Here is a 24738-nt window from a genome sequence, read left to right on the forward strand (position 1 = left end):
AACCAATCTGTAAGATGAAGACACTAACTTTTCCCAGCGTCACATGGACACTAAATATTAACTGCTTTTTTAGTTATAATGTGAATACAGTTAATGTACACCTTTATGGACGGTATACAGCCTTTCTGGGAAAGAAACCAAGGTGATTTCTATAAACTTGTGCCTGAGAACTCAGAGTTTTCTGTTGTGTGTCTGGAGATGACTTAGGACTGGAACCCAGGAAAGATGTCTGCAAGAATCTTGCTGCTTCATGCTCCTATCTTATTCAGTAAACTAAATAGTGAAGAAAGAGTATAAAATAAAATACTTAGACGAAATTACACCAGAATAAACCCTGTGTGTATAAAATAGCTCTTCTTAAGAGTTTGATTGCTTCATTAAGTAAAGTCACTTACTGTACTTATCATGTTACCTACAGGATATTGTCTGCCTGTCTTGCTAGAGTATATATTCCTATTTCAGGAGAAGAGATGTTGCCCACAGAGGAGATATGTTTGCCTAGCTTTCCGAATTTTATCTAGTTGAGGAATACCTAGTTTATTTCTCTGTCCCCAGCATAGGGTTATTTCAAACACTAAAAATTATTTTATATTATTATTTGGTATATTTAAAATCCAAACAGCACTTTCAAGTGAGTTAGCCTTGATAAAGATTAAAATTATAATTTTAAGACCTTTAAGGCATATGCTGCTTCAACTGTTACATGCACTTGTATTTGGTGGATTCTGCCTCCAAAAAATGCAACAGATACTGCCAGGGTACCTTCCATAAATAAATAAAAAAAAAAACAGGCAGACTGAAAAAAAGAGAGAGAACACAACTATTCTGAAAAGGAGTACAGGATGCTTGTTGTGGCTCTGGTGGCTTCAGGAAGGCTGAGGACTTTACTGGAATATAGTTAACTTGCTGGTTAGCAACAGGTAACTTTCTTTTGGATGCTGAATCTCTTCCACTTGTTCTTGTGGGACTCCTAGTTCAGGCTAACCAGCCTGTAATGTGCTTGTCAGATACAATGGACTTGTGTACTGAGAAACAGTAAAAATCAGAAACATTGACAGTCATACCATGAACAAGAATTTCACTGCAAGCAATAGTTTGAAGCCTACTGTATATATGTCTTTTCATGGTTTTTACTATTATTTCTGGTTTCTCTCAGTGTCAGTTGCTTGTTGGGGAATTAGGATGAGGTTCTCTTTATACTGCTGATATCATGCTGTAGGGTTTGAACGCATCACGTTTGTCTGAATGAGAGGTGTGGTGTCACAGTAGTTTGAGGCTTGGAAGGTATGCAATACAGAGATATAATTTCTATATAGAAGTATATAGAAATTTCTTGGCCTTGGTTCTAACAAAGTGATCATTTAAAAGCCTCTAAGGTAGGATGACTTGGGGTGGGAGGGGGGAAGAGAAGTTGGTTTTAACCATTGATATAGTTTTATTCCCTGTAGGCAAACCTTTTTAAGTTGGTACTCAACCACTGAGGATGTGACTCTGAAATACAAAATCCAAGTAAATGGTTTAAACTTTCATTTGGTCTAAGTAAAACCTCACCCACCCACAGTCTCAATTTAGGGTTTTGTAGCAAGCTCTACTCTACTATATATCTTCTATTACTTCATTATATTTAGGATTAACAAATTTGTAATAAACTAAGGTATTGAAAAGAAAGAAAACTGCCAGTGCGTTTAGGATCCCTGTTGGCACATTTGAACCCATATAGGTCAACAGGCCTGCCTAAAGATGACTGTTTTCAGACACAACTGCCTAACTGAAAAAGAGAACTCATGGCTGGTAGAAGATAAAGTATGTAAAAATAAAACAGCTTCTGAAGAAATGAGTATGAAAACTGTTTCAATGCTGTATCAGGCTGAATTAGGATTTTTCACTATTTTGTTGTCAGTTTGAGATTGATTGGAGCCTAAACCAGCTGGAACAAGATAGGCATTTAATCTATTTTTTTTTCTCTACTTGTAGCTTAATTACCTAAATGACTTACCTTTAGGGATTGGATTTGGGGTGTTGTGGGTATCTATTTGCTTTCACACATGGCTTCAAATGTACTTGTAAAGTACAAGTTAAATAATGTAGGAAAAATAGTATAGTTAAACACAGTGCAAGATCTTATGGAAGGGGAAGGTGATATTTGTTTACCAAATGTTTAAGCAAGTTGTTGGTATGCATTCACACTTCAAAGCTACGTACTCAAATGAACCAAGACGTTTATGTCTACATAGTCTGATCATAATTGCTTGTGTGTGACACGCAAGACAAGGGATGCCAGTTTGTCTTGACTGACAACAACAAACTGGTCTTCGGACAGATCTTTGGTCTTAACATAAACATCACATTCCTGTACCTTATTCCTGGGAGCAGTATCCTGGGAATAATGTCCTTCACTATCAATATAGGTTATTCTTTTAAATCTTTGTTCTGCTTTTATGCCAGTGCTAACACACAAAGGTTTCCATTTATATTTTATTCATACCAATCTTGTGTTTTGGTTTGTTTTTTTTTTCCTTGTACAAATCTGTACAATAACCTCTTAGGAAGGGTATATACTATTCTCTCCATGGTAACTCTACTTTTAACTTATTTGAGACCATGAGAAACATTATCTTATATAATGTTGGGCTATGTACACATCTCAGCTAGAAGTGTGTTGATGTTATGATGATAAGTAGAAGGCATTCAAGTGAAACGATGAGGCGGCTGTAATTCAGTGTTCCTTTATCAGAAAGAGTCATTTCAGGTATGAAGAATTTCTCAGACTTTTTAACAGTTAACCTCAGAGGGAATTTGCTATTTGGCTTGTTAATAGTAACAGGCAAAATATTACAGAGCTTTCTGCTCCTGATGCTTTTGGTTCTAATTTTTGTTTGTTTCTCAGGTGATATAGATTATTTTGTTACAAGTGTTGTGCTGCTATTATCTCCCTTTTCTCTGGATTAATCATGTAAAGAATCAAAAAGTTAAGGAAGAGATGGATGTTCTAGATCACCCTTCTAATGTATTTACTCTGTCTTGGACCTGACTGAAACTCTTAGTTAAATTAATGAGTTTTGCTTTTTATTTCAGTGACAGCAGGCACTTTAATTATTTAGCAACTTTGTTTTGCTACTGTATTTCTAAGTTGCATTTTCTATTACTGTGGATGTACAAGCTTTTTTAACCTAGATATAGATACTTATCCCTTCCATGTGAAAGTGTGAGATACGAATTGAGGCTGGTGTCAAAAGACCTCATGGAAAGAAGCTGAGTCAGGGATGGCTGCCCTGCAACAGAGACTTGTGCTTATCAGAAGAATGTTTATTTAAGCAAACAAAACTACCAAGCAAACAACAGTTCAAAAGATCTCTTTTCAAGCTCTACTTTTCTTTTTTTTTCTGTTGCCGTTTCTTTGATTTATTTTTTTTTTTTAAAAGCTGGACTAAACGTTATGGTTAAAAGACACCCATTAATTTGACTCTGTGGGGTACGGCTCCTCTGATCTGAGTTGTGGTAACTGAAATGATTTTCATGTCAAAGTGACAAACTGTGGAAGTCTGTATGCCATTTTGGCAAAAATCTAGAGTGACATTTCCGTTTATCATCTTTGGCAAAATGCTTTGCCAAAAGCATTACTTGTAAAGGTATTTGTGACAGACTGCAAACAAAATTCTGTGTATTACTGAACATTGATCAAGTGAGAAATTTCATTAATGGAGTGCTTGCAAAGTTATTCAGGGTTTTAGTTTTGGGAAATAAAATATTTTAATTGTAGTACAGAGCCACAGATGGCTTTACAGTCATTGAATGAGTTGTCAGATATTCAGTCTTCATTATAGAAGGTTTAAAATTTTGATTACATTTTTGTCATATCCCATTATTTCACTAGTCCCATATGGTGGAAAGAAATTTGACAAAGTAAACCTTGTTTTTATGTTTCTTGGTTTTGGGGGCAGATCAAAATGATACATTTCAGTTGCGAAGTATAGCAAACCTTCAACTGTTATCCTTATACCTCTTTACTAAAAATGGAAGCGAAATAAAATACAAGGACAAAAAGCAAGTTCTGAAGTTACATGTGACATAACCTGTAAAGCTATAGTTTTGTCAAACATTGTTCATTCACAGAATAATATTATTATAGTCATGGGTGTGAATACATTATATTCGCTCTCATGATTTTGCCTTTACATCAGCTGTTGAGTGGGACATTTGCATAAGCTTATTTTATAATGTTTCTTAATTTTTCAGTCATCTGAGGGGACCTTGCAGTTATGCTTTCTAGTTGTGCTCAGTTTTATTAATAGGGAACTGAAGTACAGGGACTTAATCATCATCCAGCTGCTTACAAAATAAGAATAGAGGCAATATTAATGTGTGTCACAGCAGGAACAGTAGAACAGATGGTTTTAAAAATCATATCTGTTATGCCTTTTGGGTTCTGACACTCAGCTCTTCGTGTAACTTAGAGCACTTGCTGGCTTGTTCATACTGTAAACTTGTTCATGCCATAAGCCTCATTGACCATCTTGAATTGAATCTCAACTTACCAGTTTGGGAGATAAGCAGGTTCTTCAGACTCTGGCATTATTTCACCATTATCCTCTTAACTGAGGTGCAGCCCACTAGTAAACCATTTAAGCAGATGCCATTAATCTTTAGTCGATTTAGTTATTTAGGTGGTTACAAACTTAAAGAAATAAAATATTATTTTCAAAAGATATTTGAGGAAAAATAACACATGTAGTCCAAATTGTTGGTAGTATTGGTGTATGCTGGAAGAGCATTAATGAAGGTCAGTTAGATGACATAGGAGTACCAGTGTTAAACAAATATTTGACTGACCTGTCTGGCTGTGAGGGAGGATGTACACAATAGCGTGCTATACTTATTAATATACTGCTAGGAGAAGTGAAATTAGCAGAAGTTTGAGGTGTGACAGCATTACTTTCATAGTCTTAAATCAGTTTCTTGTATCTGTTCAGTTGTTCCAGAACAGATTCTGAGCCCTTATTATCAGTATTCCAACAATCTAAATAGATTTATTCCTAATTCGGTTAGTTTTAATAAAAACATTATTGATAGCCATATGTATTTTTGCCTTTAATTTTTTATGACTTAAAATGAAGTTATTGAGTGGTATTCAGCGAGATGAGCCCACAGTGGCTTCATGAAATGGTAAATTCTCTCCCACGCTCCTCTTCATTTTCTCCTTATGATGATGGCCTATTACCACTCTGAAAGAAAAACAATATGCTCTTATTTAAACACTCTTAAATAAAAGCTAAATCTTATTCCTATAGATGTTTGCAGCAAAACTCTTCTATTTTTCCACAAGAATGCAGCTGAATATTTTGTAAATCTTGAAGAAAACTGGGAACAAAAAAATCCCCTTGGACAGCAGATTATATCACAGTGACTTTAAGAACATGTAAAAATATGGATTATTAACTAAAAATGTTATTCAATTATTTTGAATTGTGGATTATTGATCCAAGAGATTGTGTTCCCTTTATAGTCATTCTTTCAGGTTCAGAAAATCTCTCCTACCGTAGGTTGCATATTATTGATCCAGTATCACAAGCTAGTGGCCTGTGATCTTTCCTTTGTTTCAATAAATTCCTTCTTTGTAATAGATAACTGTAGAGGTGTAGTGACTTAATGAATTTGTCCTATAGAAGTTCATAATCTGTGTTTTATTTCCACAGAATGTGGACAGCAATTATGTTATAATTTGTCATTAGTTATTTAGATATCTTTAAAAACCCCTGTGGTGGGTTAACCTTGGCTAAAGGGCCAGATGCCCACCCAGCCCCTCTCTCAATCCCCCTTCTCAGTCATCTCCAGGACAGGGGGAGAGAGATAGGATGGAAAAGCTCACAGGTCAAGATAAAGGCAGGGAGATCACTTACCAATTACCATCATGGGCAAACCAGACTCAACCTGGGAAAAATTAATTTAACTTATGCTAATTAAAACACACTTAGGTGGTGAGAAAAAGAGGCAAAACATTAAAATAAAACCTTGCCTCTACCTCCCTTTTCAGGTTCAACCCTGTTCCATTCCCAACTCCTCTACCTTCCCTCCTCTGCAGTGTAGGAGATATGGTGTATGGGGGGTTGTGGTCAGTCCATAAGGGCTCCTTTCTGCTGCTTCTTCCTCCTCATGTTTTTTTTCTGTTCCAGTGTAGGTCCTTTCCACGGGCTGCAGTCCTTCAGGATAAACGTGCTCCTGCGTGGGCTCTCCACCAGTTGCAGTTCATGAAGGGCATGTCCTGCTTTATCATGGTCCCCTCCATGGGCTGCAAGGGAATCTCTGCTCTGGTAGCAGAAGCACCCCCTCCCTCTCCTCCTCCTCTCATCTCCGTGCTTGCAAGGCTGTTTCACACACTTCACTCCTTAATGCTAGGCAGGATTTTCTGACCATTTTTACACACGCATCCCCCTCATGCTTTGTAACCATGCTCTGTCAGGCCTATATGCAATTTACCTATATACAGCTGGTAGAACGACATGATTTTTCAACTGGTGAAGGTGTACTCTGTTACGAGTATAATTATTTATAGTAATTTGCTCTTATTGTTATTAATTTTCTTAGCAGTTACTGCTTTATCAAGAAATAAATGCTGTTGCCTTTATTCTGAGATCTATGTTTTAAAAGGCTCGGAGGAGCCGAGCATGGAGTGTGTATCCCATGGGTCTCAGTAGAGTCTTTAATAAGGTAACACGTAATCTGTGGAACTTGTAGCTGCTTTCACTGTACCCATCCAGGCACTTGGAATAACTCTCTGCTGTGCGTTTTTTTCTTCCACAATTTGTTCTCCTTTCTCATGCTGTAATTTTGCCACGTCTCTACACTAGGAGGTTCCATGCTGCAGAATGTGTTAAGGGAGGACGTTTTCTACCTCACAGGGAAGTTTTTCCCAGGCCCTTGAAGTATTTTCCAGAAGGATGATTCACTAAGTGTCTTACTCCCGAGTGTTTGTAGATGAGATGCCTCAAGGCTTTGGTTTTGCGTTTATTATTACTGGATCTGTATTCAGAGCATAAGATGAGAGCTCTATACTGTTTGGGGGGAGGCAGATGGTATCAATTTGATAAGTTGTTACTGGTTCAGCACTAATGTTGTGTAACTGTTATCTATGTCTTGCTTCAAGATTCTGTGCCCATATACCAAATGTGTTCCTATTATGGAGCCACTACTGGACCTCAAGAATCTTAACATATTGATTAAGGTTATAACAACAAGCAAGATTGGTTCCCACAAGGAGCATTTGTGGAAGTTAGGAGGAAGGTGGAAATTAAAAATTTGTAGTCATTGGGATGGATTGCAGTGTTGTAACTGCACTAATTTTGAAACTCTTGTAGTTATGTAACACTTTGTGTCTTCCAAACTATTTTGGTGTACGGAGATTTAAGCCTTTTTTTTTTCCCAAAGTCTATAAACGAGCATGAACAGCCAAAGGTGTCTCATCTTGTCTCCTCCTCATTCCCTGTCATATCTCCCCAGACCTACGCTGATCCCCTCTAATGTCAGAAAAACTGTATAGCCAGAGAGTTCCCCCAGACTGAGGAACTAATCTAGGTTAAAAATCCTCTTTGGTGGATGAGCATATGTGTGTGTTTAGCCAAATTTAACAGTTTGGCCAGATCAGTTTTAAACTGGATTACTTCCTAGGCTGGTTCTGAACAGGTCGCAGAAGTGCATCTATTGGTCCAAGAGAGGGGAGGATGTGGGGCTGAGAAACTGCGGGATGCAGGGCAGAGAAACTCCACCAGTATTGAGGTGAGTGAGACCTGCACTTGGTGGTAAGTTTAACTCCGGTGTTGATAAAACCCTGCCTTTAGGCAGGAATGTGCAAAGAGGAGCTCAGAAAAGAGTTTCTTAGCATAAAGAGGTGCCCAGTTTGGCCTGAGGGATGGACACAAAAAGGATGCTAAATATGCTAAATATGACTTTGTATTCAATAGGTTAATAAAAGAAGATAAAGTAATAATTAGTATGTTATGGATGAACTGTATGTCAGGGAGGTGGAGGAATGACTTCTGAAATGTGTTACTAATTATTTATATATTTAATCAAAGGTTTAGTGCTGGTTCATCACTGTTTTCCACCTGCTGCTTATTCACAGCTTACCTTTTGTCAGGCCCTATAAATGTCAAGAATTCATCACCTTCCCTTTTAAGCCTTTTAAATGCCAGAGAATGCCAGTAGGTATTACTGGGGCGCTTTGGTTAGGAAAGCCCTTTCTTCTGTCCTTCCCACTCATCTTTACATTTTCATTCATCTCTCTGAATTTCCTTCTACTTCCCAACACTTTTGCTATTAATCATTACTTAGTAGTCACTATTGCTATAATGACTGTGTTGTTGAAGTGCTGGTCAGCCCCGTCATTATCGAGCCTATTGGCAAATGTAATATCTTAGGTACCAAAATAAGATGTCCCAATGTCAAATGAAATCCTACAGAATAATTATGCCACAGTTTTTCATGAGACTACTTTTGCTAGCAGTTACAGGAATGTACTCTGCAATAAAGTTGTTTGTGTTGATATGTAATAAATCTACCTTTTCATGCTATCCTTTAAGCGTCTTGGTTTATGTTGTGGTAATACTTACATGTACACAACAGCTACAAGAATCATAACGCCATGTGTAGTATTCCAACACAGAGCACTACACAAAATGTGCTCTCTAGTCCCTAATATTACTGTATTCCTAATTTCTTTTAAGTCTTATAATAATTATTCCCTTCAAAACCTCCACACTTACTGGTTGTATTACAGGTACTGTTAAACATTTAGATAGCATAGTAAATATAAATAATGCTTCACAAAACATAAAAAAGCTTGAACAACATTTTGCATAAAAATATTGTGTTATATAATACACTATAATATATGGTATTGTTTTACAGTATTTATATAGTTTAAAAAGCACATTACAGAAAAGAGGGACTATTTAAATACCAGTGGAGAGGGCCTAGTGTGGAACTAACGAAAGCCGTTGATTTTAAGGGAGGATTTTAATAAGAAAAAATATGTGGTTGGCAGAAATGAAGTGGGGGTTATATCAAGCTCTTTTTCTTCTGGGCTCTCAGGAGCAGCATTCTAAAGGTTATATTGCAGGTAGTCCACTCTGAAAATGGGAGTTCCACTTCTGTGAAAAATCATTTAGAACCCATCTGTTTATATTTCACAGAAGTGGCGAGCGCAAGACGTATAAATGATTGAAGATTGTGTGGCTTGCAAAGGGCAAAAGTGTGAATGAGGCTGTCTGTTTTACTTCCCTTGGAAAGAGAGTTGCATTTTATAACCCTGTGCCTAAAACTGCTTCATCTGCTGCCAAAAAATTAATTAGAATTAACACACACAGTCACACACACACACTCGCTCCAGAGGTAGGATTTTTCACACAGCTTAGGGGAGATAGGAAGAATCTTCATTTCAAAATGGAAGTTGGGTGTTAAGGCCTCTGAGCTCTTAAAAGTATGTAGTTTTAAATGCAGAGGTCTGAGGAATATTGTCTTCCTAGTGTGCCTCATATGGAAAGAAGGGGAATGCAGAAGGAAAAAGTGCTCTGTAATCCACTGTATAGGGACTGCATAAGGCCCACCAAAGGACCTAGGCAAGAAACAAAAATATATCTGTAAAACTGTAAGTCTGTAAATCAGAATTGTTCATTGGTAGAAAAGACCCATTTCTTAGCCACACTGGGTTGCATTTAGAATACTCTTGTAGGCACCAAATGCTTTGCGTCATTATAGGAAGTGGCTATAGAAACTCAGCTGCTTAAAGGAGCAAATAAATGACAGGCTGTATTGGGTTTGCATGGCAAGGTTTTCATAGCAGGGGGGCTACAGGGGTGGCTTCTGTGAGAAGCTGCTAGAAGCTTCCTCTATGCCCAATAAAGCCAGTGACAGCCGGCTCCAATACGGACCTGCGCCAAGGCCAAGCCCATCAGCGATGGTGGCAATGCCTCTGGGATAACATATTTAAGAAGGGGAAAATTTTGCTGTGTGACAGCAATTGCGACAAGAGGAGGGGGGATACTTGTTATTACGGCGTTTATCTTCTGGAGGAACCGCTGCGCATACTGAAGCCCTACTTTTAGGGAAGGACATCACCTGTTGATGGGAAGTAGAGAAATAAATCTTTTGGTTTCCTTTGCTTCTGCATCTGGTCTTTGCTTCTGCTTTTATTAAGCCGCCTTTATCTTGGCCCACGAGTTTTTTCCATCTTATTTTATTCCACCCCCGGTCCTGCTGAGGAGGGAAGTGATAGAGCAGCTTGATGGACACCTATTTTCCACCCAAGGTTAACCCAGCACACAGGGTCAGACTGACTGCTTTTATAAATCTAGGCAGGTACATTGACTCTATTCTGATCTATGCTTGGTCTATAATGTTCTACGAGGCTAGGTACCTTGTAGTTAAATACAGCACAACATGGTACTCTCAAAAAAAGCAAAGGATTTGCTCTGACAAATCATGTGATAAGTCCATCAGGTCTGAGAGGGTATCACTGTGTAAACAAATATCCCCAAACCTATGGAAGGTTTTGCATGTAGTTTAGCAGTACTCTTACTTCGTATGTCTAAAGGGGCTTCCTCACATAACAAAAATCTACCTGAAAACCAAGACAAAAACTCATGCAGCGTTTTCTTCCTTCAAGGCCTTTGTGTTTCAATGTTGTTTTCTAAAAAGTCTTGCACTGAGCTGATTTTTACTTAGTGCCATCCAATAAGGAATGGATACCAACTCATCTTTCCTGCTGCACAGGAGCCAAGGTGTGAGTGGTAGAGGTGGGTGGGGAGAGGAGACTGGAGAATCTGGAGACCTGGCAGACCTCCTAGGATTGATTACTTGAGAAGTTTATGTGTTTTTATTCTGATTCTGTTGAGTGACAAGCAGCAACCCCTTGAAGGAAAGAGCCCTACCTGACCTATTCTTTCTTCTTTTGAGTCACATACTTACATGTGTGCGTTTCTGACAAAACAAAATGAAATTACTTTTTTATGTAGCTGAAGAATTGTTTGAAAAAAACACAAACAAACACAAACCAAGACACTTAATACTAATGCTAAAGTTTATCCAACTCTACTGCATTATCTTATATTCTGTTTATAGTTTTATAGACTCATTTTTATCTGTTTTAGCGGGGAGAATAAATTTTTATCATTCTCTTAAAAAACCCTCACAAAACAAACCTGACAAAATCATCTTAGAATTGCGTATACTTAGATAAAAATTTCTGTGAATTCCCATAAAGCTGTCTGCTCTGTTATTTCTCTTTATTAATTGTTGCTTTTTAAATGCCTCAGCAGAAATATGCTTTAAAAGTGACCTTTCTAATAAGGACTGCTAAAGTAGGATAACATTGCTATAACCTATCTACACTTACTATATTCCAATTCATTGCCTGCAGTAAAAGGGATACTGGCCATAGTTTCAGTGTTGCCTATCTTGGCTAAGAACTAATTAAGGAACAGGAATGTTTCCTGCGTGAAAATGTAACTTTTTCAAAAGTTGTTCGTAGTTTAAAGGTCATGTGAACTTTACTGTCAAGGTTTTAGAAGAGTTTATGGACAAGCCAAGAGTATTGTTAAGAGAACAGGTGTTAGAAACAGATGCCATATATTTGTGTGTTTAGCAACACCTCTTTCTGAGCTGCGGTTCTCTACAGCACTGTATCATAAATAATGTGTTGACTCACTTTTAACCCTTTTGCTGTTTCACTGCAAGCCAGGCTGTATTAGAGTCCAGTAAAATGCATCATCATTTCCAAGGGCTGGGCTGGTTAAAGTGGAGGCACTCACATGTCCACTGAGAGTTTCTAAAATTCTGTCATTTTTATGGCATGGCTGCATGGGGAAGGAGGTGGGTTTCTGAGTTTTGTTTCTGGGCTCAGTCTTACCTCAACCTATTCAGAGGGAGTATTACAGTGGTTTAATACACAACGTAGCTTTCTTGATGGGTTGTTGGTGCTGCTGACTGGGTGGAAAGCTGGGTGAAATTCCAGGGAAATCTTCAGGAGTTCCAATAGGGATGATAATTTTCAGCTTTTTATTTGTTTAATAAAAAATTTTAAAGTAAGGCAGATTTGTTTATAAACAATCTCAGTTAATTCAACTACAGAATGAACATAAACCTTTTTAAGGATTAACTAACACTTGTAGAATATTAAACTCAAAGTACCAAAGAAGTTGGCTCTCTTAATGTTGATACTTTTCTGTTATGTCTTTTCCCGTGCTTCTTTTTCCTACTGAAGGTGTTGGTTACATACAGGCCTTAAGTGTATAGCAAAGTTTTATTGAATTAAAGCAGTTTTAAAAGTAATTTAAGCTAAACAGATATTCCTATTTAGATTTAAGAACATTTTATTTGATTTACCTTGATGCCTGGTAGACTACAACCATCCACAATAAGTCCCTTTAACTGAAGTATTCTTTCATGTATTCAGGTAATACAAAGAGGGCACCATATTATTCCAGGAAGAAGAGGAGCGTCACTTCAAATACATAAATCTTAACATTTATGCTATTCTTGATTTTTGCCAAAGACATTTAGGTATAGTACAGAAAACCAGCTATAAATTAGGGGATTTTTGCTCACAAGCACACACATGCAAACACATAAATACGTAAGCCAAAATAAAAATCCAGTTTGCAAGTGATGATGTGCAGGTTGACTTGATAAGATGGAATTTAGTATTTATTTTTGAACTATTCTGTGCATGCATTTGTATACGAATTCAAAGTGGAAGACTGAAATCTATAATTATAACAGCATACTATGGACTTAGAGCTGCAAGGGCTTTAGTTATGGAGTCTCTAGGTTGGAAGCACCTGCATTTCTAGATGTTTTTATTTGCACTCCTCCTATATCTTACTGAGGAAAAGGTATTTGATACAGCATGTCATAGTTTTGAGATCCCTTTACATTGTATGTGATACATGTCATAAAAGCAAGGTTGCTCTGAAGTGGAAGGGTACTTAATGTCTTAGCTTAGTGGTACTTTTTACATGAAATTGTAATGATTCTGCCAAATTATGAGCAAGCTTACTGCTTTATATTTACTTGCTGTGTAACAGTGGTTCTCAGAGTGGAAAATAATGATCTTTGATAACATTTTTGGTTCCTATTGCTAAGTATTACCTCTTGTCAAGCTGCAATCAAGTAAAGTTCTCTCTAAGCAATTCTTGTACGAACACTGCAGACCTGGGGCTTTGTTATGATAAAATATTTATTTTCATTCCCCTGGAACAGGAAATTCAGGCTGTTTTATACTCCATCCATCTTCTACTTAAGTAGCAGGTATGGTAGCTACCCTGTAAGGCCAGCCATGGTTTGACCTCAGTATTTGGATGCATGTAATGTCAGTAAACCTGTTAACAGTGTGCTGCATTTATTTACTATTACGAATGGGCCTTCAACACAGATTCTGACTGCCATAGATGTATATAAACAACAGTCCCTGTTTTGATATTATGAATTCATAATGCTAAATACTCAAAAACTCCATAGGAAAAATAATGGTTCTCTGTATATCTAAATATTCTTACTCTGGAATTATGTTTTTCAGCCAGGACGTTTTGCAGACTACCTATCATAAGGGGCTCATCTGCAGCAGAAAATAATAAACATTTGTCCTTTAGAAGAAAGTTGGAAATGCTGCATAATGGAAGAGGGAAGCCAACGAGTACAGTAAAAGTCTGTAGCTGTGAGACTGTCAGTAAAGCATATCAGTAAACTCCAGGAATAATCAACAGATAGTGTATGTGTTACCTCCCAAAATGAAGGTGGAAAAGCCAATCAGGAGAAAGATAAAGATAGTTTCCAGAGCGCTCATCTTCGAGTTGCTCTATTTGCATGGAAATACTGTTAACAGCAGACATCACGTGGCCCTAATGAGAGCAGGTGTGTTCCCTCATGGATCTGAGCCAGTTGTGGGTGGTAATGAAACCAATCTGTAAATGAGATTTTAAAGGGTGCAATACTTCATCACTGGCACTGTTGTCAACATGCAGACAGCCCGTCCCTCTATTTAGAGTGGAATGCGATTAGTTGCAGATTAAGAGTGATGACAGAATAGAGTTCAAAGCACACCCTCCATAGTGTCAACAGGCCTTAATGATAACATAGTGCCGCTTCTCTTAAAGAGTTTCATGTCTTATTCAATGTAAATGGTAAAAATGTGGCATTTTAGAACCAATGATGTGTTTTTCTATTGATGCTGTCATAGTACACAGCTGCTGAAAGAGGAGCTGTTTGTCAGATCCCATTTTCCTCAGTGATTCATCAAATGGTGGCAGTTCATCCATGCAGTATCAGAATGGGAATAAATAACTTGCAGCAATGCACTGAACAGTGTAGTGGTTTATTAATCTCCCACCTACTCTGATGCCACTCAAGATGTCAGAGATTTTGGGTAGGTTCACCCAAGTATGTGTTCAGTATTTTGCAAGTTGCATGGCTATTTTGCTGGAACAGGACTTATGAAATAGGAATATCAATGGATTAATGGATGAGAAAAGCAGAACTATGCATTCCCATCCTTCCTGCTTTGGGAGTTTTACACTTCCCAGAAGTCCCACTGATGCAGCCTTTTCTCTTACTTTTAAATACTGAATTTTTAACAAATTGTAGTTATTCTAAGGGGAAAAATCAGTTTAGTAACTATTTGATAACTCAAAATTCAAAAGTAATTGAAATGTAATTTACTTGCATAGCACCTACTATCACCGATAGCAAGCAAATGCATGATTTGACATAGTGATAATAAAATAAGTATTTCTGGTTCAGAAGGGTATTTGTACTAACAAAACCTGAGTATACAAGAAGTTCTGTGCATTTCCAGCTGTCATAATATGACCCAGATGGAAATCCAGGTGTTGGATTTGTTCTCATTGCAATCTTGGGAGAGTGGTGTGTGGCTTTAAGTTTTAAAATATCTGAGAATGTTTAGTTGTAAGTATTGTGTGTCTTTGATGGTTTAGGACTTGATGTGAAATAATTAGCAAAAGGGAGAGAGAGGGAAGACAAGTGTAAGGAAAGCCAGGTAAAAAGCCTGGCACGTCATAGATGTCTCTTTTGAAATGTAGATGTTGACCAGTGCTATGGGAGTTGGGCAGACTTTTATAATGGGAAATATTGTGAAGGTTTCATACAGTCTGACTCTGGGTGCCTGAATTAATAGGCTAACACACCCAGAGACTATATAATCAGTCTCAGGTTTCCCTGGAATCTGCCTGCTTAGAGAGGGGAGAGTAATAATGTAGTTTACATGCAAATTGTACACCCCAGTTTTATGTATGAGTTTTTGAATAAAGGAAAATACTAATCTGTAGCTCACTACTTGGGGTGAAATGTAATTTTCTGTTAAAATCATGCTTCATACTCCAATTTCAAGAGACTCTGGCAAGTTCTTCAGCATGAAATGTATTCTCTAGGGTCTGCTGGAACGATAGGCAAGAAAAGAATTTCTTTTCTTTTGAATCCCATTTTGTCCACACTAGCTAGCACTCACAGAAGTTCTTTTAGGGAGCAGTCTTTACATGGTCTTAGAGGATAAACACCTTCTAAAGTGTACAGCTTAAGAGGAATTTAATGGACATAATGATCATAGTTTGAGGTACATATTTTTGTGATTATTTGTTTTTTTGCTTCATATTCCAATCTTTCAGCCCACCTGACTGAAAGATCAGTTGGATGACGTGGTTTTCCGCAATGTCCTGCTAGTTTCTTCAGCCAAAACATAGAAGAAACACCAAAAAAATCTGCTCGGGATAGTCTGGAGGGCACAGGTGATTGAACTCTCCTGTGACAAAGACGGTAGTATCCAGCAGGACTCTTTCTCTAGAGCTGTATAAATTAGCATAATATGAGTATAACCAACATAAGACCATTATTAATTAGTTTTAAAAACAATTATACAAACATGTGTGCAATCATAACTTAAATGCATTTGTTACGTTTGTATGTATTGACACAGGTAGACACACACCCCCCCCACACACCCCCGAGTATACATTACTCTTATATTGTCATAGCAGGGTAATTTTTAATGTGTTTGATTAAATGTGGTCAGGATTTTTTCCATTCTTTTTCACCTAAGAACTCATTTACGCTTCAGTTGGAGAAACACAGGGAACTGTGATATTCTTTTCAGTGTGGCATTAGTAACTGTACTCATGAAAAACTTGCTGGTAGTTTTCTGTTATATTTTGTCATGTCTTGATCACAATCCTCAGCAGTGTTCTGCTGTGGAGTATTCTTCTAGTATGAGTAGTGGGACAGAAAATGTCACTACATTTAAGATAATGATTTATCAGTTCATGAACAGAATTAATAGATGTGTCTGCGAGCATGAGAAACCAAACTCCAGGTACTTAAAGAGAGTTTACTCTCACATTGCTGATCTCGTTAGGCATCTTAACTATTGCCTTTAGTAGAAAAAGGGTCAAAGTAGATGCATTAGCAATTTGTCCAATACTGAGAGAAATAGGTAGTACAGAGGAAGTTTAGGGCTACTGGGTAGGTGATAACAGAATGCAGAAGTAGCAGCGTTCTGGTTAGAGAGTAGCAGATGTATACTGAAAATGAAACATAGGATCTTTTGTCTTCCTAACTACAGCCCTGGGTTGTAGATAGTTGTATGTGGTGAGTACTCTATCAACATAAATTCACAAGAATTTCCATGTTAGACACCTTCTCCCAGAGTAAACCTTCCAGTATTCCCATTCAAGGGACATCAGGGTGGAAGTTCTAAGAAATTAATGTATAGAGAAGACTACATTTTCAGAAATGTGAAATTACTACTTTTTGTGGATATTTATCATGTAGTTGGACAGCAGTAACATGTTTGCAATGTCTGACTAAAATTGTAATTTAGATATAACTCTTCTCTTGGTTGAAATCACTACAGTATATACTTTCTTTTCTCAGCAGATGATGAAATGTATGAGTTTCTCTGTTTCTTAAAAATTATGGCCATGTAAAATATTATTAAAGCATCTTATGCGATCGAATGGTTGACTGATTACACAAGTAAGAGAAAGAGTACTCTGAACTGGGGAACCTCATAACTACAAGTCTACTTCACAGAGCATTGTAGCACGTGGTCTTTGAAAGAGGTTGGCTTCAGAAAGCCACTGAAGCGTGACTGTCTAGGGCATGCAGGACCCAGAGGCTTTGAGCTGTTTATTTAGGTTTTCAGAAGAAAACCCACCACAACACATGATGGTCATAATAATAATTATGTATTTTGAATTGGAGTTTTTCTATCTATATCACAGAGTTGTTCCCTGCATGAAAGTGCTAACCCAGCATAATTTTATAATGCATTTGCTAATGGAGCAATGTAAAACAAGTTAAATACAGACACACAATTGACAGGGAATACTATTACAGTTAATTTACCAAGTATGTTAAGCTTATGAATGCAGTCTTACATAGAAATTTTGTAGTTTACCTCCCCCTGATCTCAGTTAACACATCAAAAGTATCTGATGATTTGGGGATGTCTTAAGAGTCAGTATTTTCCTCTTTTCTCCAGAGTAAGCTCAGTGCAAGAAGATAGCTGTGTTCCTGTCTGGTTCTGGCCCTGAACTCTGTTCTGAAGGCTCAAGCAGGCCAGAAAAAATGCCTGTGTGTTTTGCCATGTAACTCAAATAAATCACTACTGCACACCTTAGTGTACTGAATAGTGAAATGAGGATCATGTACTTTGCTTTGTTAGAACCACTTGCTGGGTAGGTTACATGCTACCATGAATTTTTCCTTCATAATGTTTCTAATTTAACTGATAATTACTGAAGGGGAGCTGGGAGCAACAGTGTAAAAAGTCTATGCAGATTTAAAAAAAAAGCCACAAGCAATTCAAAAGGGGTATTGCTTCTGATGTGTGGTACTTTTCTTTGTGAAAAGAACAAAAAAAGTACAATACCTTGAGAATAATTAAATATTCCCTTATTTCTGAAAATAATCTTGTATGCATCTTCATACAATATTTTGCTCACGTTGATTTTGTTGTAGGTTTTTTTTTTTTTTTAATGGATTCTAGATAGAAAACCCAACAAACACTCTTGGCCAGTTCCTACAATTTTTCTCTTGAGGCTTATATATTTTCTAAATCGGTTGAAAAAAATGTTTGACATAGTTTCTTTATCATGAAGGATTTTCAAGTCTTTTTTTTTCTTTTGTGGAGTGGGGTGTGTGTCAAACACATACTTCACATGGAGGTGTACCTGTAAATATTTACATTAGTAATTTTATTACAATTTAGACTGTTTAGTGAGGGTGATAATTTTTTGTGTATCTTCAATGGAATGAAAGAGGACAATTTGCAAAGGCAGAGTGGAAATATTACTCCTACATCCTTCTAGTTATACCTTTGATGTAAGTGTATGTCATTATTTTATGTTCTTCCATTTGAAAAGAGAGCAGGTCACCTAAGCAGTCCTCCTTAAATGCATATACATAGCTATACATCGGTCAGAGAACATTGGGTAATGTTATAGGTAGCTAACCACTCAAACTTACAGTGAATGTCCTTTTAATTCTCGTCTCCCCATTCCTTTTTATTTGTGTTATATGTTAGCTTCATCTTCATTGTTTTAAAGGCATCCAGCCATTCTCTCTGTCTTCAAACTGACTCTGGGAATGAAGAAACTGTACAAAAGCCTGCAAATGTAACTCCCCATTAAAGATCAAACACCCATGAATATTATATGAGTAAGAATTGACCATTCCCACTAGTCAGAAAATATAATAAAACCAGCTGAGGTCTCATGCAGGGGATTTTTATCGCTTATTAATCCACCAACTTAAAACAGACACAAAGTGTAACAGCACAGTGACTTCTATTGCAGTATAATGCCCTATGCTCTGCATTTTATAATTCCATATATTTTAAAAAAATCTATAATCAATTAACAAAGGTCATTTATTCACACTGAAATTCTGGTTTTGAACAGTATGCAGTCCCATGCACATTAATTTCCACTGACATTTGTCTCTCCCTCTGTGTCCCCCCCCACGCCTCCATGCATCTGTGTTAAGGGAGCCAAAGTTTATTAGACACAATAGGAGATGATCTTGAATACTTCTTGCTTTGAGTTTAAATGGAGCTAGTCTACTTTAAAAGTAGAATTAAATTCAGAATAGTACCCCTGATTATGAAAGAGAGTGTGAGAGAGCAGTCAAGTGTAATTTTTCTGAACAAATTAACCTTCCTTGATACTGCTATATACAGTATTTGGTAGTTACTCACCGTGGACTAGGTTGTGACAGATCTCTTATACATGTGGTCATATGTGAAAAGGACCCATTTCCTATCAGCCCTCAACACGGGCTGCCTGAAAGGCACAGTGCTTAACAACAGGAGAAGACAGTAGCAGATTCTCCATCCCTGTTTAGGAAAGAGGTTTTACATGTGCTCTTTGGATGTAAGAAGAGCGAGCTATGAGTTTGATTGTAAGAGAGTCCCTCTTATTGTTTCGAAAGCTCTGGTGCCACACAACAGAAAAGTGCAGATTAGGTATAAATTTATGCTGCTAATTCAGATTTATCCAAGCGTTTTCGATAGGTGAACATGACAGCAGCAGGCATTATGCCATATTGTCAGTCTTCCCACAGTTGGCGTGAAAGCCCATGGCCAGCACAATCTTCATATTTTGTGCTGTAGTGGAGTAGCAGTAATCTGCCTCTGTGTGTCCATGCTGGTCTGGAGCAAATGTGTACTGTGAGCAGGAACATGGATCCGCTCTTAGCAATTATAGAATTGTAGCCTCAGTGGCTGTATTGAATGAGTTAGAGAATTACTGAGGTATTTGAGCAGATATTGTTGCAGCTGCCACTAGTTTAACATAACTGAACATCATGTTGTTATGGCATGGCCTTGAAGAGGAATGTGTATGCTTACTGAAATAAGAACTGAATGTGGGAATTTACCAGCGTTTTGTATTTGCTTCTGAAGGAAAATGAAAAATGTAAGCGTTACCTCCAAGTTAAGTGCCTGGATATCACTTCTGTCATTATTTCTATTTCACTGACAAGCTCTGAGTAAGATTTTAATATCTATTATTCTTTTACTAACTGCTGAATTCATAGATGGTTCTGTGCATGGAGTTTGCCCAGGCTTGTTTCTTGAATAAGTGAATTCAAGGTGAAAAACACCCTGGTTTGGATATTTTGGTTCTTAAGTGAAATATGTTAAATGAATTCTCGAAAGACAGTTTTAAACTTTCTTGGAAGAGGTGTGCTGTGCATTATTGCATAACCCTGTATTTTGTCTGCACTGATGAAGTTAGAAGGAAGTTTTGATAAGACACCATTCTCTTCCAAAGCTTTATTAACTCTCCTAAGTACAATATAATAAAATTAGAGAAGTGTTTCATTTAAACTTTAAACCTTTCTAAAAGGTTTTAATTAGGAATTTAATGATCAATGCGAAGGAGAATGGGGCTGTGTTTGCTCATTAAATTAAATAACACATTTTGGTTTCGTAGAGTGTGCTCTTGTTGTGACAAGCGTGAATATGTTTCTAAGAGGGTTGATTAGCCTTTTGGCCTCTCCGCTTAATATTTTTGTCATTCTTCTATGGAAGTTCCTGTGTGTCTACCATCAGGATTATTGGAATTTGGAACCTTATCTATAATTGTCTACCAATAGGGGTGACATGATGTCTCTCTGCTGCGTTAACTTCATCGTTCCCTGTAAAACATTAACACAGCAAAAATCTGAGCTTGTAAATGAGAGCCATGTCTTCATCTTGATCAGAGAAATGAAATTTGTAATTCAAATGAGAAAAGTTAATGAACTTAATGCATGGGCTGGAAAAAAATGTTGTAATGTGCCAATTTGGTCTGCCTATGGATGCTTCCAAACATTCCCATTAAGGTATTGATTGTGTCCATTTAGCAAAGTGAAAGGGACAGTGAACTCCCTAATGGTTTACACATTACACCAGTAGTGTCTAGATCCTCAAAGAAGGAAACCTATTGAGATAAGCCTTAAGTTTCCTTAAAAAACTGAATTTAAGAATGTAGCTATCAATGCTAATATGCTTCTTTAGAAGGCCCAAAGCTGTAATGAACAGACTGAGCAGCCTTTTGTGTTTTTCGATACCTGTACAGAATTTAATGTTCCCAAGTTCAAATAATGGTGGAGGGTGTTGGCACTACAAATGATAATGAAGTTCTCCCATCACATAAATGATTGCTATAGTTTTATAGTAAAATTTTATCTGGAGACATAATGCTGTGATCATGATGGTAGTTTGGAAATTCAAATTCTGCCTCTTGTACTTTCACAAAATTTTATTTCTGCACTGGTTACCAACAGTTGTCACCTTATCTGCTGTCGGTAGTTGTTGGTGACGGTGCATAAAAGATGTTTGGCATGCTTACGTGCACAAAGCTTTATTGGTGGGGTGTGTAGCTGATGGTATACATCAACTTCAAAGTTATCTTGGGGGGGGGGGGGAAAAAAAGCCCAAAAAACAACAAACCAAAGAGGATAAAAATAGGCGTAGAGAGGGAGAAGGAAAAACCTAGTGGCTGCGTGGGAAGAGAAGTAAAGTGTGTCCTAGTAGAAGTGTCTTCTGTGATACACCAGGTGGTTTTCCCAAGCACTTTTCACGCAGTAAGTACATGGGCACCTGCTCAAACTCCCTAGAGGGTGTTCCTGCTTGTGAAACTGGTAGCAGCAGTGAGAGCATGTGTGATCAGGGGCAGGTCTTGCACATTGATTGGTGGCTAAGCTTTGTGTGTGTGAACATGATAGGAACCTGCCCTCTGGATTTGTGACTCATCTCTGCTGCACTGTCTGCCACATGCTTAAGCTCTGAGCTAGAAGACATGAGGGGAATGGTGAAGACACCTTTGCCTGAACTTGCAGGCTAAAAGCCGAGAGGTGGAGAATGATTCAGGTGTCTGTGCCAGTTAGAAGAAACCACCATGACAGTGGTCCGAATCTGCCAGTGCAAGGCTGCAAGAAGAGCACTTGGGATGGTAGGAAAGCCACTGCCACAGTATCTTCAGGGTGTGTGCTGATGAAAAGTCACAAGGTTACAAGTGAGAGTCAAGCTACAGGATTAGAAATGGAGGGCCTCTGGCTTTAGGAATGCTAAGGCAGTGGGCAGCATAGTCATGCCTCCCGCAGTTAATGTAGGCGATTTGGTACTGTAATAGCCCCAGTTGATTTCTAGATGACTTGTGTATAGAGACATCTATAAATGAGACAGTAACAGCCACTGACTTAGTGCCTCATATCAAGTAATAGAGTGAAGTACTAATCTACAACTGCAGCTGCAGATTTGTAATTTTTTTTTGCAAGTTGTGAAGCGAGCCTCCCGACCACTGTTTTCTTCCTCCCGTGTTAAGGAATTTTTTCTCAGCAGATTCATGTCCCATAGTTGTAAATAACTGGTTTTCTTATCTTGAAAGATGGTATATGCCAGCTTGCAATCACTTTACTATTCTACCAAGCTAATTGTCTACAGTTTTAGGTTACTGGGTGATGTATAAATGGTTGTGGACTTCGTGTTTAACAAACTGTTCTGATTGCCAGACAGCATTTTCAGTATGTAAACACATTGTAGTTCATTTTAAACAAGGCCAGTTTTAACCAACATGCATAAATTTCCTCTAAACCATGGCTATATGTAATTGCAGGTCTACAAGGGATTAGTCGTAAAAAAACATAGTGATTTTTACATACCATGACTTAATTTCACTGTTAAAGAAAATAACATTTAATCAAGAAAATAAATCTGCTAAACCTCCTGTGAACTGAATTAAATATGCTAAATTGATGGGACTAAGATATTTTACATGAAAATAGAGGACTTTACTCAGGCCTCAAAAGCTGCTTCCTGCATTTAAGTTTGAAAGACCTGGAAAGTGTTTGAAAGGTAGCCTGTGCTAAACGCAGACCTTGAGCAGTGGCATGCTTGCACGTAGAACAAGTCAGCGTACTATTGATTGGAGTACGGCGGGATAAATGTGTGGCTTCTGCCCTTAATGGAAGCTGATTGTTCAGGGACGTGCTGGGAAGGCTGGTCGATTCTTTAGCTGTTGTTTACTGGGGAGGACGATATCAATTTTCCAGAGGGATGATTGGTGGGATGTCAAGGCTGTCACCCTTTTCTTCTCATCACTGACAGACAGCTGAGTGACAATTACAGTGATGGGACATTGTCTGCATTGGCATATACACCAGAGGATAACTGGCAAACAAAAAAAGGCAGCAGTGCTTTAAAAAAGATATAATCAGCAGTTGTCAGGACTAGTTACATATATGATGTCTGAATAACAAGGCCAGAGTGTCCCGCCTCAGACACTGACATATACTGTACTGAGTATTCCTTAGACCATAAGAAATTAGCCCTGGGAAAGTTATTGACTCTTGCCAGAAGTTACTGGTAATCTAATTGGGACTTAAGCTTCAAGGGACTGTATTTTCATCTGGTTCTCCCTGAAAAACAGAGAGATCTTCTGCAGAATTTCAGAACAGTGGAGCTACGTACCAAATTTGTAAGCTAAAAAGTCTGTCGAAGTGATTGCCTAGCTCTTTCTAGGAGCCCTGTGTTGGGATTTCTTCTGAATACCACCCCAACAGTTAATCAGACAGCAAACTGTGGGTGTGCACTTTGTGATTGTGTTAGGTATTTAAGCTGCCAGTCCAGAACACACAGACTAAGCTAAATTTAGATCTTGAAAGACTTATTTTACGCTACATAGATGTATACTAGGTGTACATATGTACCCTCATGAATTAATATCCTGTAATAGCTACAGGTTGTTATGCAAAAGGCTTTGTCCTTTTCCTACGAAATCACAAGTAAAACTTCTTTAATTTCAGTGGTGCATACTGAGGACCAGTGAACCTACTTGTACATTATAGTAACAGCTGTCACTTCCTCTTGCTTCTGGAAGCTGAGATGAGAAGGAGGCTATAGGAAAAAAAGAGACCCAAGGAATGACTTAGACATAGACCTAAGTGTTAGATTTATGGTGCAAAGCACACCTGGCTTATCTCCAATCAACTGTATTCTCCTCTTCACTGCTTTCATTGCCAATCCTCCCAGAAGCTCTAGATTGAGTAGACCTTTTCAAAGGCTGCTTTAGATGTACTGTCTTCAAACCTCAATTACTGTTTTGACAGTACACTTATATTTAAAATAAACTTTTACCTGAAATATGTGCCCTGATGAGACTTTTCTCTGGTCTGTTTCTCAAGATCTCCTGCAGCAAGCACAGGAGAGGGCAGAGCACTCAGCTCCTTGCATGCCACTTGCTCTGAAACATGGAGCAATAATGGAGGCAGCAGTTTTAGGACTGATCATGTTCTTTTACCATAGGCCTGTATCTCTGGTGCTGCTTATAATGGATTAAGAAAAAAACGTAGCAGTGGTCAGTAGTTCAACAAAATTGTGCCCCCCCGAAGACAAATGTATGAATACACTAACAGAAAGTGAAAGCTGCCTCTCAGACCTACATATTATCAATAGAAAAATGGTACAGGGAGTCTTTGCAATGAAGAATTGATAGTCTGAATGCTTTTCAGGCTGAGCGGTACAGTGGCAAGAAACCCATTGCAGTAGTGTTCGGATAGCTTCCATGCCTACCGAGATTCTAAGTGCTGGTTATTGTCAGTACCTTGTACAATATACATTTATACAGTCATAGGTAATATATGTTATGAAGGCCACATATGCCCATTTTCCTCAGTTTAGGTCCCTTTTCTCTTTTT

The 24738-nt window shown here is 37.9% G+C and overlaps 1 protein-coding gene and 1 long non-coding RNA gene across 11 annotated transcripts in view; one reads left to right on the forward strand and one right to left on the reverse strand.

Moving 5' to 3' along the window:
- Window positions 1-24738, forward strand: part of ROBO2 (roundabout guidance receptor 2) — a 472649-nt gene that overhangs the window by 89042 nt on the left and 358869 nt on the right. The window lies entirely within an intron of this gene.
- On the reverse strand, window positions 3296-18645 carry LOC142061236 (uncharacterized). Its single transcript, XR_012662079.1, has 3 exons — window positions 18526-18645; window positions 15674-15846; window positions 3296-5222 (listed from the first exon to the last, which is right to left on the reverse strand). It is a non-coding gene; the product is annotated as an uncharacterized LOC142061236 (long non-coding RNA).

The sequence above is a fragment of the Phalacrocorax aristotelis genome, chromosome 1, assembly GCF_949628215.1.
Source record: "Phalacrocorax aristotelis chromosome 1, bGulAri2.1, whole genome shotgun sequence".
Taxonomy (NCBI): Eukaryota; Metazoa; Chordata; class Aves; order Suliformes; family Phalacrocoracidae; genus Phalacrocorax; species Phalacrocorax aristotelis.